The sequence below is a fragment of the Talpa occidentalis genome, unplaced genomic scaffold (assembly GCF_014898055.3).
Source record: "Talpa occidentalis isolate TD23 unplaced genomic scaffold, MPIMG_talOcc4v2.1 talOcc4.6, whole genome shotgun sequence".
NCBI classification, from domain to species: Eukaryota; Metazoa; Chordata; class Mammalia; order Eulipotyphla; family Talpidae; genus Talpa; species Talpa occidentalis.
The window spans coordinates 4,742,115-4,759,114 of record NW_023604972.1 but is presented as its reverse complement, the minus strand read 5'-3'; the positions used below and the strand labels follow the sequence as shown (position 1 = coordinate 4,759,114).

General features: G+C 44.5%; 1 long non-coding RNA gene across 2 annotated transcripts; it reads right to left on the bottom strand.

Moving 5' to 3' along the window:
* Positions 1-896: 896 nt before the first annotated feature.
* Positions 897-15,432, bottom strand: LOC119261073 (uncharacterized). Of its 2 annotated transcripts, none has more exons than XR_005128901.2 (4): positions 15,251-15,432; positions 13,233-13,496; positions 11,056-11,198; positions 897-928 (listed from the first exon to the last, which is right to left on the bottom strand). It is a non-coding gene; the product is annotated as an uncharacterized LOC119261073 (long non-coding RNA). The 2 variants fall into 2 exon arrangements; XR_005128900.2 differs by lacking the exon at positions 897-928 and adding an exon at positions 9,993-10,322.
* Positions 15,433-17,000: the final 1,568 nt, after the last annotated feature.

Sequence of the window (17,000 nt, the reverse complement as noted above, 5' to 3'; positions counted from 1 at the left end):
CGAAGGCTGAGGGGGGACAGCTTAAAACCATCGAGGACGAAGGCTGAGGTTGATTCAAACTTTGGGCTGAGCACACATTGACACAAGTCCACAGAGGCCAAGAGCTTTCTCAGGACACAAGGCTCCAGGTGGGCGTTCCTGGGCTATGAAGCTTGGGTCTCCCAGGATAGGGCGCTATCGGTGAGGACCAAAGGCTGAAGATCAGGCGGTCCTTGCATTCCAGAGGCGTGCACAGATCAAGGCGAGTCGTGCTATGGGTTCATCCTCCCACCTCATTTTATGTCACTGTTATTTTTTCCCTCATTATTACTAAGCAATGTATTCCAGCTTTTATAGAAGGAAAGTAAATACCTACTTTTGAAAGAGCACTTTCCAGTGACTCATTTAGGAAGAAATCACCTTAGGAGCTGGGATCCTGGAAGGCTGAATCATTTGAATTGAGTTTGTTTTTCTATCCTGGGCTTTAGGTCCAGTGAAGTTTTCTGCACTGTCAGCGTTTCCTCCCATTCCATGCACCGTGCAGGTCAGGAGAGCGCCCCGCCACCCCTCCAGCATCCCCAGAAGGTGACCCTAATGGACCACCTTGCAGGGTTTTTCAAGTGGATCAACTTCCATATTAATTTAGTCACAGTTAGTCACTGGGCTTTTGATGTGTGATTTTTGGGGACCATGAAATTGGGACATGAGACCTAGCCTGGGGGCGGGGGGAGTGCCCTTCCCGGGGGCTGCCAGCACTCAGAATCCCCATTGTCGGCTCTCCCCTGTGCCTCAGACTCCCCAGCAGCACCAGCAACTCAGCTCAGCAGGCCTGATTGATCTGTGATGTTCCAGAGCCTCTGGCGTTAGGGATTAGGGGCAACGAGGGTCCCCTCCTGTCACCAGAAGTAAACATTAAGGCTTTGGCTTTGGTTTCTGGTTCCCTTTTTTTCTGAAACACAGAAATGAGAACAAAGTGTCAACAATATGGCCTCTAGAAATAATTCCCTAATGTTTCTAATGTAATAGCAACTACACTTTATTTTTTTTTAATTTTATTTTTATATTCCCCATACAATCGCAACCCCCTTAGTAATAGCAACTACACTTTAAATAAGGCTTACTAGGGGCCAGGCTGACTTCTCAACGCTCCCGTGGAATGGTCAGTGAAGGCATCGCCCGCGTGGCCAGTGCATTTATTTATGTGTAGTGATTTACCAGACTACATAAATTTGGAGGGTTACATCTTCACCTCTACGTGTGTACACGGCTCACCTTACCCCCCACCAACATTCTAGTGCCCTGCCTACTAGGGGGTCAGCATGACTATCTAACAGACAAATCAGAGGTTTGAACTGAAACCCTTGCCAGTCTGGCTCCAGGGATCATGCTTTACACTGTGACAAAAAACAAAATAAGAAGGGAAAGAGCTCCTCACAGCCAACATTCTCGTTTAGTCATACGGAAATTTAGGCAGAGCACAGAGAGGGGGTTGTCTCCTAAAATCACACAGCCAGTTACCACCCCTCAACCCCAGTCCGCCTTTCCTTTCCTTCTTGCAAATTGAATCTGTCTGCGAGGTTTAGGGAGAAAGCATTTGGCGTCCCCGGTTGGAGTAGTTCTTGAATGACTTTCCAGTGGAGATCAAGAGTAACCTGCTTAGGGAGGCGAGGAGGTGGGGGAGCAAGTCGGGGGTATGTGGGTGGGGGACGGAAGATGCTGAATTTAGAAATTGTGTTGCATTTGCAGGCTCTGGCCAAACTCCAACTATTTTTATTCATTATTATTATTTTTATGGGAAAAGGAACCTGCAACAGTTTAGGCTCAGCTATTTGCCTTCAGGCATTGATTTCTCAAATTTGGATCGAATGCCAGTTCACTACAGTGGGTGTTCATGGGTGGTGTGTGTGTGTGTGTGCAGGCTCAGGTGTTTGCAAGAGCCCTTCTCTGTGTGTGTCCCTCGAGTTGGCATAAAAGGCAGTCCATCCTGGGACTCGCTGGCTACTTCTTAGCTCCAACCCACCTCCCTAATGTGTCAAGAATTATAAATTAATCACCTGGCTGGTTTGCACTGAACTTACTAGTGTTTATGAAAGGGAATTCATTGGATATGCCTGTTAATGGAACACGTGTAATAATACTAAAGCCTGTGATTAAAAAGAAATTTAAGGCCCATGAGTTTTTAATAGAAAAACATGTCATTTGAGTGTTTATTTGCTGGTATAAAATGGCTGATATTTTAAGGGAGGGGCGTCTACTTTAGTTTTAGGAGGACCATGCTATTCAGATGGAAAGTGCGCAATGCTTTGCAGAAACTTTTGAGACTGTGTTTAGCAAAAGACCCTTTTGACAAAGTGGAAGCTGTTTATTGCTTTGTTCTTTGATGGAAAATATATTTTCAGGGTAGTTCTATTCTTTGGATCCATTCATTCATTCACTCACTCACTCATTCATTCATCAAAATCACCTACCGTGTATCAAACATGGAGCTGGACTGGGATTTGGAGGGGAAAGTTCTGGGCTCTTGCCCTCAGATGGCCACAGCTCAGTGAAGAGCAGACTCATGTAAAGAAGGAACCACAATACTTGCCCTGGGAAAGGTGTGAAAAGAGCAGCAGGGGCAAGCCCAGGGTCAGAAGCTTTTCAGAGAAGGTAGGACGTAAGCTAAAACTTGTCCCAGGTATTCAAGATAGGGGAGGCCATTCCAAAGAGATGATTGCACAGTCACAGGTCTTGAGAGCAAGTTGCTTGGGAGAACTGTAAGTCTTTACTTTTGAAGTGTAGGTGCCAGTTGTGTAAAAAATATTGGTCATGTTCTCTGATTCATCCATTTATTCATTCACTTGCATGAAGATGCTCTTCTTATTTACTTGTGTGTGTCGACATAGACAGACACACATATACATAACATTTAATATTTCTTGGTGAGTGTAGTACCTTGATTTTCTTAAATTTCAGTGAGATTTAATCATCCACATTATTTTATAATGTGAGGTGTAGAAAGTTCTGCATGTAAAATGAAGCTAGTTGATTTTGGCTTTCCAGAGGTTTGCCTGTGGGTTTTTTAGAAATCTTTTTATTTTCCAGGGAAAGTTTGCATAATTTCTCCACAAATCCTATTTATCTTTCGAAATGGCAAGGAGAACAAACTGCTTTGGGTTTCATGGAACCGAAAGACTGCAAAAGCTCCACACATTTTCAGGACACTTGAGTATAGCTTTAGGAGTTTGGGGTGTCTTTAAAAGAAAAGTTGTTTTATCTCACGTTTTATTTTTAGCAAGGTTGGTAGATTTGAGAGAAGTCAAAATATGGCCCTGTGTATTTGGACTTTCCAAAACTCAAGCACATATACACTCATTGCTCATTCAGTAAATATTGATCAAACAGTCACAGTGAAATCTAAGGGGAATGAGAGATGAAACCAATCTAGTCTTTGCTCTCAAGAAGTGCACAATCTGTTGATGGTGAGAACAAATCAAGGGGCTGGGGAAATGGTGGAGGTCAACATGGAGTATTCCTATAAAGAAGAGGCATGAGTTGAGTCTTGAAGAACTCGTATGGCAGAAGTGACAATGGACATTCCAAGCAGAAGGAAAATCAAGAGAAAGACATGGAGGCAAGAATGAGCAAACATCTGACTTTGAAGGATGGGTAACATGTCAGAATGAGATCATGAATTTGTTTTGAGACCACTCAATTCTGTTGCTTCTAAGATATAGACATGATAGTTAAAAGGGAACAAACCCTACACCAGTTAAGAAATAGGGTAAGCATCTCTGAGGTTTAGCAAACAAAATAATGAGTTGAGAGCAGTGACAGACCTGAAGGCCTCTGCACTCCCAAGGAGACAGGGAGGTTGAGTTTAGACCTGTGGAATAATTGGGGGGGTGAAGTGCCCCTGTGGTGCCAGGATCACTGCTTACAGTGGTACTGGGGTATGGTTCTTCCTGCTGGTGAGAAAATTTGTTACTTTTAGTTTGTAAGAAGTTATGTGCCTTTTAATTTTGAATCAAGAAAACCTCCTGACTTAGTGACTGTATAGATGGGTGTGTTTGGAGCAAAATCTCATGGTTTCCAATATAAGACTTATTTATGGCAGGTGCTCCAGGGGGCTTTGGGGTGCAGGAAAGGGTAGACATGGAGGAGTAAATGAAGACTCAAACATATCCACTCCCATTTGCAGAGAGAAAAGCAGTAGCACTTCCTATTCAGAATGAGCCTACACACCAATGTATAAAACATGAATATATTAAAAGCAGTCAATAAAAATCCATGATTAGATGAGCTAAGGCACATGGAATAAAGAGTGCAGTCTGAAAAAGTTTTACATAAATATGTGAAAGATAGTGAGGGACACATACAGGAAGATAGTATGAACAAAACAAGCTATTAGTGAACCAAGAACATGTACACACAACATCCAAAATCAAATTGGAAATTAAAAATATAATGATAGACATATTGTGCTCAATAGATGAAATAAAGGCTAGACTGTATAAGGTTGAAAGCAATTAATTGAAGACAACCCAAAGTAATTTATTTAAAATACAGAAGGAGTTAATCAAGAAATAAAAAAAAAATGAAAATGATAGAACAGAGACTTTTGAGTTTCCCAGAACTGAAGAACGACAGAAGTGAGCAGGATAAAGATAAATAAATTTAAATCTAAACCATTGTAGTAAAATTGTAGAACATTATGTTTACAAAGACCACTCTGGAAACTAACAGAGAGAAGAGGATGATTTACAGGAAAACAATAACAAATACAATGGCAGTGAATTCTCCTTAGCAGAGTAGGTGCCAAAGGCAATGGAACAATATTTTCCAAGTGATAAAAGTAACTGTCAGTTTATCATGTTATACCCGAGTCAACTCATATTCAAGTAGGAGGCTTCAATAGGGAAAATTTCAAACTGAGAATAAAAGAACCTATCATCCTTAGCGTTTACCAAAAGACTGAATGAAGGACATACTTGAAAATGAAGAAAAATCAAGGCAGAAGGAAGAAATAGACACAAGCAACAATAGTAAGCACAGAGGTCAACAAAATGTCTTAGTGAAATTAATGAAAGCAAAGAATATCTTTAAAAAAGAAAAATATGAAATTCAACATCTAAAAGATATGAAATAGAAGATCAATACTGATTGGCTTGACATGATACAGTCCTTGGCTTGTTTAGAGGACAAAAATAACGAATTCCACCAGACCACCAGACATGTTCAGTCTTGCAATTGCAGTCCTTGTGCCTTGGCATAAATATTGATTTAACAGATGTGTGGGCAAGAGGAAGGGTTGCTGGGTTTATCCAACAACCAGTTCCCCAGTGTGTGCTCGACTCCTTCACACTTCTGTGCATTGCACAGGTGTTCCTTCCGGCCCCTTGCGAATGGCCTTTACCTCCAGGTCTACTGCAAAAAGTCCTCTCCTGTTAATTTGTTACAGGGCAGGATGAAGGGCACCTGGGGACCCCCAAACCTGTCCATTCTAAATGGACGCCCTCCACTGCGTCAAGATAAAACACACTCCTGAGGGTAAGGCCTTTAAAGGAACGTTAATACAATCAGCGTACAATAAAGAGAAGGGAACGGATACATAAAATAGTTTTCACACAAAACACCCTAAGTCACCCATCCCCTCGTGGGTAAATGCCCAACCAAACAGGGCTGGCCCAAAGCAGGACTGTTGAGGCTCAAAAGCCTGCCACAAGTCTAAGGCACCTTCTGGAGGGGACCCACAGGAAAGGGGCAGAAGGGGCCAGGCAAGTCTGGAAGGAAAAGAGCAAAATCAAAATCAAGATAAAGGCTGCCGTGTTAACCTTCCCATGGGTCTCTCAGCCATGCCTGTTTCAAGAGTCTCCTTCCATGTCCCCTAAGTCCCTGATACAAATGCAAGGCCGAGAAGCAGGTACAGCGTCTTCACATGTGTCTCTGCTCCATGTGCCTCCTCCAGGTCCCCTCCTTGCTCTCACCTTACTTCTCTTTCTCCAGCTTCTCCTCCTCTTTGCTCAGCTCCACCCTCCCTCGGGTGACGCAGGGAACCTGGAACCTCCGCTTTCCCTGGGGACCCCCCTGTGACACTTTCTATTCCTCAGACACTAGACATTTCATGAGGACAGAGAGCTTGTCTGTCTCCCGCAGTCCTGAATGCCTGTCACCTGTCATCTCTGGAGGAAAAATATATTCTTATTAATGGGCACAGAGTAGGTGTGGCCTCTCCTTGAAGCCTTTCCTGAATTAGCTCTCTTAACCCCATACCTTCTACTCCAGACTGAGTTCACTAGAACAGGTTTGTTTGTTTTTTTTTTTTTAATGACATAATACCTAGAACATTTGCTTCCTTAGCTGCAATTAGAACATTGTTTTTGAGTAATTGTCTCCCTCGGAGATATCAATTGCTCAAGGACCAGGTTGTGCTCTTCTATTTCTACATTCCTTTTGCTTGTCTGTGATGTAGAACACATGGGACCTTTTGATAGGCACTTGCTGAATTGAATCATATCCATTTGCCAGAAATGTTCTTTTTTATTTCCTGAAACACTCACAATCCTCCTGATGGTGTTTCCCTTCCCTGGAGGAAGGCTAAATGATTCCAGCACACAGTTAATTCTCCTGCCACTTCTGAGGGAGCATAGAGTGAGTTGCGTAAGATGGACACTGACAAGATCGTGTGTGAGGGAAGGGGGATGTTGGTAGTCAGATAGTTAATCCCATCTTATCTAGCCAGGTCTGGGGCCAATGAGTTGGGCACAAGCCCCCCAGCTGAGAGGACTCTTCTGCTCTCTCAGCCTCCCACTGCTGCCAGCTGTTGATGATTACTGTCCGTGTCTGCTGAGAACCTGTGATATTTAATATTTCCTCACCACTTGAACAAACATGCGGTACTAACAGAAAGGTCCTTGGCCACAGGAGGAGAAAGATGCATTTGCATGAAAGAGTCAAGGTCCTCCAAGCCAGACCAGCACTGCCTTCTCTTTGCGAAGTGATGAGAAGCCCCCACATTTTAGAAGCCACAGAGTAGATACATTGACTTAGGTTGTGCTTTTGGAAGAAAACTCTTAAAAGTCCAAAATATCAAGAAGATTGGGAAAAAACCACCTTTTTTTTTTTTACAACTGGCATGAAAGTCTTCCCCATTTTTCTTCCCGTGGATATGTCTAGCCTTTAGAGCATCCATTTTCTCCTTGAGAAGTCTCCAGAACTTGGTCCAACGTTTCTGCTGGTTTGCCCCTCTCAAAGCCTGCATAGCATCTCAAGAATCACAGTAAAATTGTCTGTTAACTCAAACTGACCACAAGCATTTCAAGACTGGGGTCCACGACATGCATTTATCCCAGTGCACCAGCACATGACAGGGAGCCAATAGTATTTCCTAAGTCACGACATGCATTTATCCCAGTGCACCAGCACATGACAGGGAGCCAATAGTATTTCCTAAGTGGAGATGAGCTTTGCCCACTCATGTCATGAAAACGCCACAGTACCCAGGTAGGGTTGTAAGTACTCAATGGCAAGAAAGATGGGGAACTGCTCCAACAGAATAAAATATTTGGGCAAAAAACTTGTGGGATAGAGAAACCATTCTCTAGTAGAGCCGACATTGTGAAGTTGAGTGGAGAGGCTTTCCATTAGCTTGGCTACAACTTGCATCTCCTGATTCTTAATTCAGCTATCCAATGCATTCATTTCACTTCATTCTCGATGGTATACCCTCCAGCCATTTCTTCATGAAATCATTCATCTATAAACTCCACAAACATCTGTTGGGCACCTCCTCCCACATGTCAGGAAGGACTGGCAGCTGTCTCAGGAAGGTGCCAGGAATGAATCTTCCTGATACATATCCTTGAAGGACCTCAACTTGACTCGCTTCCAACTGTTTTCACTTCCTGGAAGGGGAGTTGTGTTTAGACTCAGAGGGAGAGCTGAAGGATAGGAGTGCCAGAATGACATCTCCTGAGGGTCTAGGAACATGAATGACTGGTGTTGAGGCCATGTGGAAAATGATCGCTCTCTGAGAGAGCGTGCACTATTTCAGCTTAACTCCCTGCCCTGTCTGCATTTACGAAAGGAAAATTCATGTTTCCTATGGCCTTTAACTCCTAATCTTTACTGGTTACAAGAGTGTACTCCAGGCGGTCGAGTGCTTAATAAATATTATATTGTTTGCTAATGGCAATGCTATTTGGGGGTGAGATTTCCTTCTGAATGTGTGAGCCTGGTTTAACAAATCTGCTGTGTGCAGTTTCACCTTTCATTGTGTTGGTTGAAGTGTCTCAGGGGCCCCTTCAGCAGGGGCCAAGGAACAGCTTAGAAAGGCAGAACTAAAGGAGTGTGCCGGAAGCACTTGTAGTTTTGTCGTAGGATATAACCCACTCCAGGGCCCCGCCATACTAAGTGAATGAATGCATTCCCGCTGTGAAGATGTGAGGTGCTGGAAGGGCTGGCGGGAGCATTTTCCTGCATACTTGTCTTTATAGCCATTTGCGCAATGATGGTGGGTGCTGACCTACCTCCTCTCTCATCCAAATTCAGCTTTGAAGAAATGGTTTCATTGGAAAATTGACAAATGGTATGGGCATCATTTTCAAATTTACCCTCAGTCCCCAAACAATGGAATGACAGGTCTGGTTTTAGATCTGTGAGATACAAAGCCTGCACTTCATGAGCATGTTTTACATGAACTCAGACTGGACTTGAATCCTATTTCTGCCTCTCGCTGTTCTCTCTCATCCTCATCTCCCCAGTCCACACAGGGCTAACTGCAGCCACGGCCTGATGCTCAACTGCCCAGGTGTTCTTCCTGCCTGCCAGCTCCCTCCTTCTTCATGTCCCTCCCTTCTCATATTGTATTTAACAGGCAACTTTGTGTGGATGGTGTTTTCCATTTCTTTATAGGCTTATGTTTCCTGGTTCCGTTCTAAGACTAAACTTATTTTTGTTGGACATTTTGCAGGTAAATTGTGCAAAATCTCTTTTCTTAGGCAGGCTATTAGTTATTGTTCTATAATATGAATCAATGAGAGTATTGCATCTTGGTCAATGGGAGTATAAATAAGACAGCTTTCACACTCAACTATGCTTTTTTCCCTTTAAAAAATAGAATAACTAGGGCCTCCCCGGTGGCGCAGCGGTTGAGCGCTGGGTTGCGAAGCTGCCGGCGACCTCTGCGGCGCAGCGGTTCGATCCCCAGCTGCTCCCCGGCCACCGGAGGAGGGTCCCACATGGCGCGCAGACCTCTCCTGCCGCCCGCTGCTCCCCTCAGCAGTGTCCTTCGGTCCTTCTGCCTGCTCTGCTCCCCGCTCTGGCTCTGGTGAATTCTCTCGCCCTCCCGCGCTTCTGACTGTACCCAGTGCATGTATAAACAAAACAAACAAACAAACAAACAAACAAATAAATAAAAACATGCCTCTATAAATAAAAAAAAAATGTGTTTAAAAAAATAAAAAAAAATAGAATAACTAGTGTAAAGAGCTAAATATAGAAATTATAACATTGCTACAAGCAATAGCTGTAAGTAGCACACCCTGTTTAAAACAAAATATACAGGAAAACACACTTTTGTAAAATTATGATTTGTATCCACTGATCCTTTAGCATTCTCCAGCATTGTTTAGTCTAGTGCAGGTTTTCATTTTGATTTCATTAATTATTAACTATGAATGTTTTCTTCATCCAAGACAAATGATTTATACTTCTTGGTGAAAGTTCTGCTTGGATATATAAACATGTTCCCCTTTACAGGAAAGATTTTTTTTTGAGTGTACAACAAAGGGTCACGAGACAAAACTGGTGTGAACTCATCTGGTTGATTCACCAGCTGATCTGAAGTCTGCTGGCTTAAACTCTCCTGGAATCTGCTAAGCAGAAGAGCTCTAATTGCACTTTTATAGCAATAGGAATCAGGAGCTTATTGTTCCCTGACTCCTGATTTTAGTCATTTTTCTCTTTAAAATTAACTTAAATTTTTACTACAGGTAAATTGACAAAATCATTTGATGATGCAAATATCCCAAAAGGATAAGAGCAGAGTAGTCCTACTGCCATCTCTAGGGAACCTCCATCCTAGTCGCTCTCATGATTTTGTTGTTGTATTAATCATTTGCCTCCATCTTTCTAGGGAACATGCTTGCCCTACAGTTTCTGGGTTTTTCAGTTTCAGGTCTTCTGATTCCATACCATGGAAGATGAGGACTTAGTGCGCCTTTGTCTCTTCCCTTGACCAGCCTGTAAGGGGGTGCTGTTCAACATGCTCCAGTCATTTCCAATTGTTGTTGAATCTTATGAGATTGCCATTGTTCTTGGTCAAATGTGTTTGAATCTTGGCTGTTTCATAGCTACAGTTGTAACTGAAAATAAAATTCAGTGTTTATGAGAATGGAGTCATGTTATGTATTACACATTCTCTCAATTGCAGAACTTTTAATTTCATTTGTTTGGTTGGTTTATAAAATACACTTTATTACTAAGTCTTCCCCAAGCTCCTTCCCAATTTCCTGAATTGCTTCTCAGTCAAAAAATCCGACATTCAATTTTCATCACCCAAGAGATGTCTCTGATGTAGCCTTTAGGTTTAATCCATTGGGGTAATTACATTACTCTAGAGCCGCCTCTGGGATAGTCCTAAACCATCATTCTAGGGACACCCTTGTCTCTGTTTCCTGTATCTATGACTTCTACATGTTTTTCTTCTTTCCTCTCCAAACCCCAATCACAGCACAGCCCTAACCCTAGGTCTAAGACATTCATATATTTTTTTTGTCTCCTTAGAATAGAGGTCATGCCTTTCTAGTTCTTTGAATAAAGGAGGTACCTAATTTTTTTTTTTGAGATATGACATATCATTATTGCCTGTTCACACTGTATTAGTACTTCATAGCCCAAGCTGGTGTGTTAGGGTTCTCTAGAGAAAGAGAACCAAGAGAATGTGCAGATGGGTAGGTAGGAAGGTGGACTGATAGAGAGCTGACTGGCTTTCTGGAAAGGAGAGAAATGAGGGGGGGTGGGAGGAAAGAGAGAAGGAGGTAGGGGATCGATCAATAGATGAGAGTTACATAGATTTATTATAGGAAACTGACTCACACAATTATGGAGGTTGGCAAGTCCAAAGATCTGCAGGCTGAGCTGGCAAGCTGGATGTGGGAGAGTTGATGGTTGAGTCCCACGACTTGGGAACTGGAAGATTCAATGGGTGGTTCCCCTCTGAAGGCCAACAGAACCAAGATCTGGGAAGACCCCATGCTTCAGTTAGTTTGAAGGCAGGAAAAAAGTCAACATCTCACTTTGAAGACAAGCAGGCAAGAAGAGTTCTTTTTTACCCATGGGAAGGTCAGCATTTTTGTTCTTGTTGCTAAGGCCTTCAATTGATTGGATGAGCTCTTTTTACATAAGGAAGAGCAAACTGCTTTGCTCATTCAACCCATTTAAATGTTAATCTTACCCCAAACACCCTCACAAAAATACCCACAATAATATTTGACAAAATATCTTGACATCCCATGACTTAGTCAAGTTGACACAAAATGAACCACCATAGAAGACACTTTGTGTAAATTAAAGGCATTTCTCTACTGTCTCCCAGCTTGCAAAATGTCTCTTGAGAAGTCTAAGGCCTAATTCATTTTTTGAATTGGTCTGAGAGAGATGGCTGGATGATTTGGCCCTGGTCGTCCTCACTGCCCAGTGCCACAGCTGGTCTTTTTACAGGGGAATCTCTGATACAAATATCTTTAGAAAATTTTCTTGGGCTGCTCAGAATTCCTGAAGAATAACCTTTCAGTGTCCCACCCTGGAGGGGTTCTAGAGATCTGAGTGCCTGGGAGGTAATGACAATTAAATACAAACTTTCATAGAATCTCCTTGTTTTCAGAGCTCTGGATATAAACTTTGTGTGGTAACCATGGGCTGTACTTCCTCTGTTTTACCTACCCTCAAAAGAACACCTGCATTGCTGCGTGAGGATGGTTTTGGGCTGGTGCTCATTTCCCTGGTGTCTTCTAGGTCATTCTTAGGCTTGCTTCCATTTCCTAGCTCCAAATTATCCATTTTTTCCTATTTCCCTCTGTGCTTGGTATTTTTATGTCTTACAATATTTTTTCCCTGTTGTTTTGTGAGGTTGTCAGATAACGTGATGCTCAAGGTGTGTGTCTAGTCTGTAATCTTCACTTGAAAGCCACATCTAACATCTTACTCTCTAGTCAAAGTGGGGGAAAGTAAGGAGGGATTTGGTGGTAGTGTGATATTGCTAAAATTCAGCCATTGTCTTTCTCCTACACAAAATGAATCACTTTTGCTTTTTTTTTTTTTTTTTAATAGAGGCATGTTTATTTATTTATTTGTTTGCTTGTTTGTTTGTGTTTATACAAGCACTGGGTACAGTCAGAAGCGCGGGAGGGTGAGAGAATTCACCAGAGCGGGGAGCAGAGCAGGCAGAAGGACCGAAGTACACTGCTGAGGGGAGCAGCGGGCGGCAGGAGAGGTCTGCGCACCATGTGGGACCCTCCTCCAGTGGCCGGGGAGCAGCCAGGGATCGAACCGGCGCCACAGAGGCTGCGTGCAGCTTTGCAACCCAGCGCTCAACCACTGCGCCACTGGGGAGGCCCTCATTTTTGCTTTTAATCACCTGTCTAAACTATACCACCCTTTTAGCTGGACATTCACTAAAAATAGCTCCAGGTTTACCTATTAAATTATGAACTCTACAATATAATGAGAGCTTTTATAAGTAATATCAAAATATTTCCTAAACATGCATCATATGCAAAGCCTTTGTGATGAGACTGGAATCTTAAGCATTTTATGATCTGGTGTGAAAAAATGATGCTGTAAAGTAAAACGAAGTGATGAATTATGATCATCACGTGATTTTATGAATTCCTACATTACTACATTGCTAATGCACAGATGCAAACAAATCATCACGCATGTGACTGGTTATGTGATTAAGTGCCCCCAATTCTTATTCACTGGAATCCATGCAGAAAGTGCACCTGCTGATTAAGTGCTTTACTTAGCAGGTGTTTGTGATCTCTCTCTCTTTGGAGGTTTTTAAATGAAAGCTGTGTCATCTCTCTGAAGTAAGGTAAGCGTGGGCAATCTGGAAGTAATGAGGTTTTCGGTGACTGTTTTTACTGTGACTCGGTTCATCTACATATGGCAGGTGACCTCACACTTCCTAAACACAGTGATTCTACAAAGACTGGGCAGACATTTGTGTTTGGATAAGCAAATGGTCATGTCCAGGGCTCACATATAGTTACCTGGCATCAAAACTCAGTCTTGCCACGTCATGATCCTGGGAGGCCAACTTATTCCCAAGGTGGTAGCACCATTTCCTCACCCCAATCAACAGGAAGCAAAGACCATCCTTTGCAATAGCTGTCTCTTCACTTTTGGAACACTACCAGGAAGTCACATATACCCCATGGGTCAAACTTGTTCCCGTGGTCATGGTTAGCTGCAGGGAGCGGTGCAAAATGATCTATCCAGGAAGTCTTGTATCTATAACATCAGTGCTTCTGTTTCTAGGGAAGAAAGAGAAAAAGTAGTGGGAGGTTGAAGAGAGAAAGAACACTCTCTTCGACATGGACATTCACTTGTACCCTACTGGGGGTCTACACTTCTTGTAATCTGGGGAACACTGGGATGACAGAGGGTGACAGGTACCCAGGTGATGGCATTGTGCCAACAGCAGGACCAACAATAAGATATTACTGGCTTTATGGTTTTTGTTCTTTGCTGGGATCCAGCCTGGAAGTGAATACTTGTAGAAATTATAGTAGTTCCTCCTTATTCTTGGGGGATCTGTTCCAAGATCCCCAGGGAATGCCTGAAACCACAGATACTCATGCGCTGTAGTATGCTATGTCATCCCCTAAACATCGATAGATCAAATTTAATTTGTAAATTAGGTACAGTAAGAAATCACAACAGCAACGAGTCATAAGCTAGAACAGGTATATCAAAATTCTATAATAAATGTCATGCAAATGTGGTCTCTCTTTGTCTTTCAAAGTAATTTTTTTGTACCTAGTGTTTTCAGACAGGTGGGTGACTGAAATGGTGGAAGGAGAAACCAGGGCTAAGTAGGGCCCACTCTGCATTTCAATTATAAAATCTCCCAAGTATGCAGAGAAATCTGACATCCATTACCCACGCTTCTATTTGCACAGACTTGTCACATTTCCTTCAGATATTGCTAATCCTTATGGGAAACAGAAAAGTCCCTACTTTTTCTCCCCCATCCTTTCACTCCAAGTGCAGGCTCTGTCCTGGTGACATGGCCTACGTCGCTGGAATAGAGCTTATTTCTTATTTCACTTGTGGCTTTTATGTAGGTGTCCCACGGCGACTAGTATTTAATAGCCAGTATTTTCTCAGGTGTGATACTGATCTTAACAAGACACAATTCAGTTAATGATGCTCGTTACTATTAAAAATATCTTTTTTGGTAAAAAAAATATTATACTGTGTGCACGCATATTTGAAGGATCTAGTGTATGATATAATTTAAACAAATGAGCATCTAAAATAAATTATAAATAATGGGATTTTTTGGACTATTTTTTAGTGACTATGCCTGAGTATGGGGAGAGAGAGATTTATTAAGGACTCCACTTGGCTACATCTTTTACTGTTATAAATCACTGCATAATGTAGTTAATGATTTTTCTAATTAAGAACAGTCTTGCAATGATGGATTTCACACTTCTGATACCACTGTGCCCCCTGTCCAAGTAGGATTCTCCAGAGAGAGGCTGAGATTCCCTGGTTTGCAGGTGATGGGGGCAGTGAGGCCGCGGGAGGAAGGACTGAGTAGGAGGAATCCAAGTGATACGCGGTTGCAACAGGCAGACCTCATCCCACCGGGCCTTTGGTTGGGGCTGACACTTTGGAGCCCTGGGGCTGACACTGTCCCTCGCCAGGGGGTGACTGGACCTGAGCGTGTGTTCCCTGCCAGCAGGTACCGCCTCAGGCGGCAGGACTTCCTCTGAGGAAGGGCCATCAGGGAGGCCCGCTGCCCCCAGTTCTTGTCACTCAACTGTTCAGGAGCCTCTTATGTTCCACTGCATTGAAGCAGGGAGTTTCCAAGCCTGCTGCTTGGGGGAGTCTGCGGCTTTGATGCTGCAGCTTGCAGCATCCCCCAGGCTCGGGATGCTGTGGTCCAGGCAGCGTCTGTGTGGGCAACCCCTGGGCCTGACTCTGAGCTTCTGTGACCCCCACGGCCTCTCTGTGCTTCCATTTTCTTAACAAAACACAGCTCTTTTCCAAGCTTCACCTGCACCGACGGGGGGGGGTGTGCAGTCTGGGCGCATGGGGGTTCTGAACCCGTGTCCTGGCTGCCGGTCCATAGAATGACCTCTCCAGGAGGTCCTTCCATTGGTGGTGGTCGGAGGTGACTTCACCGCTGGGCTTCTTAGCACCAAGCCCGGTTCGGGAAGGGCTTCCCTCTGGGGTGCAGGGAGGGGCGCCCGCAGGTGCCCCCAACCAGGGGTGCAGACAGGCCCCTGCGGCGCTGGCCCAGCTCGCTCCCAGCCTGGCCACATCCAAGGAGGACCCTCCCTCCAGCTCCACCAACGCGGGGACACGGGAGACTCCTCTGGACGGAGGCCACCCCGGGGAAGGTGCTGGAGGCTGTTCAGCTCCTGAGCAGGGCCATGACTCATCCCCAGGCTGGGAGCCGCTCCTGGGCGACCCGGGGTCCCCTCACATGCGCTCCTTTGCGCCTTTCCATTTCCAATGGAGAGGAGATGCTTTATTTGAAGTGAGAAGCCTCCTGTGTCCTCGCATGTCCTCCACTCCCACAAATGACCGCAGAGGGAATAATAACTCAAATGGTGCAGACAGGGAGCGGGGCAGTGACCTCATAAAGGGATCCTCCGGGCAGGCCGGGGCGGGGGTGAGCAGGACCAGGGGGTCTGCTCCGAGCTTTCCTCTCAGGATGCAGCTGCGCAGCGGCCTGCAGGGCCTCCGTGGCGCCAACGCCCCTAACCTGATAGGTGTGAGGGGAGCTCAGCCCCCCGCGATCCCGGATCCATCAACCTGTCAACAAAATTGAGGCGGTATTTATGGAACATCTGATCCTCGAGGAGAAAAACCCAAAGTACCTCATGATTCATTGTGTTAAAATAGTCCTTAGAATGTTAAGGGGGAGAGAGAAAAAGAATTTGATCCCTTTAGAAACAGAGTCGATTTCTGGCATTGCTGAGACTGGGGACTGGCCTGAAACTGTTGGTGGAACCTGCTCACACATACTAGCTCGTCAGGAGACAAGGCGAGAGTTGTGGTTTTCCCCCAAACTAGCATTTTGTTTATTTTCTATATGGGCGACACCTGCATCAGGTGTAGCAGCTTCCTCTGCATAGCTGGGGTGGTTTCTCTCCTCTCACCCCAAGACCCAGCCACTGGGGGGCTCTGCTTCCACTCAAGTTCCCTCCCCATCTAACTTTTGTTCTGCTTCTTACCCCCAGACAAGACATGCTGGCTGGTGACATTTCCCATCTTGCAAACACAGCTACCCGTCTTTGTCCTTCCCATCCTGGAATAAAGATTCCCCCGGGCTAAGGCGAATTCCGTCACTCGGGCTTGATAACATATTTGGCAGGGCCGAGGGTGAAACAAAAACCCCAGCATGAATCAGTCTCCCCGCCTCTGACCCACTTCTTCAATCCTCCATGGGCAGGTGAACCCAAGTGTGGGTCACCTCCACGGTAGGCTGTGCCCAGTACTGGGATGGGAGACCGGCTTGCACTGTGGTGTCCAGTACACAAACCTGGGCCTGCCAGCTGGGTGTGTGCTGGTCATGGCCCTGTCCAGACCAAAAGGGCAGAGGAAGGCAGGGTGGTTGGGCAAGGTTGACCCCAGCAGGCACCTTGGAACCCCGGGGAGATGCGACTGCTGGTTTCCCCAGGATCTGTGCCTCCATCATACTCCTCACTCGACAACAGAACATCAAAGACAATTATTAAGAATGCAAAGACGGCTGGAAAGCCTTCAACAAATGCAGGGTCCTTCTGTGAGGGCACAGG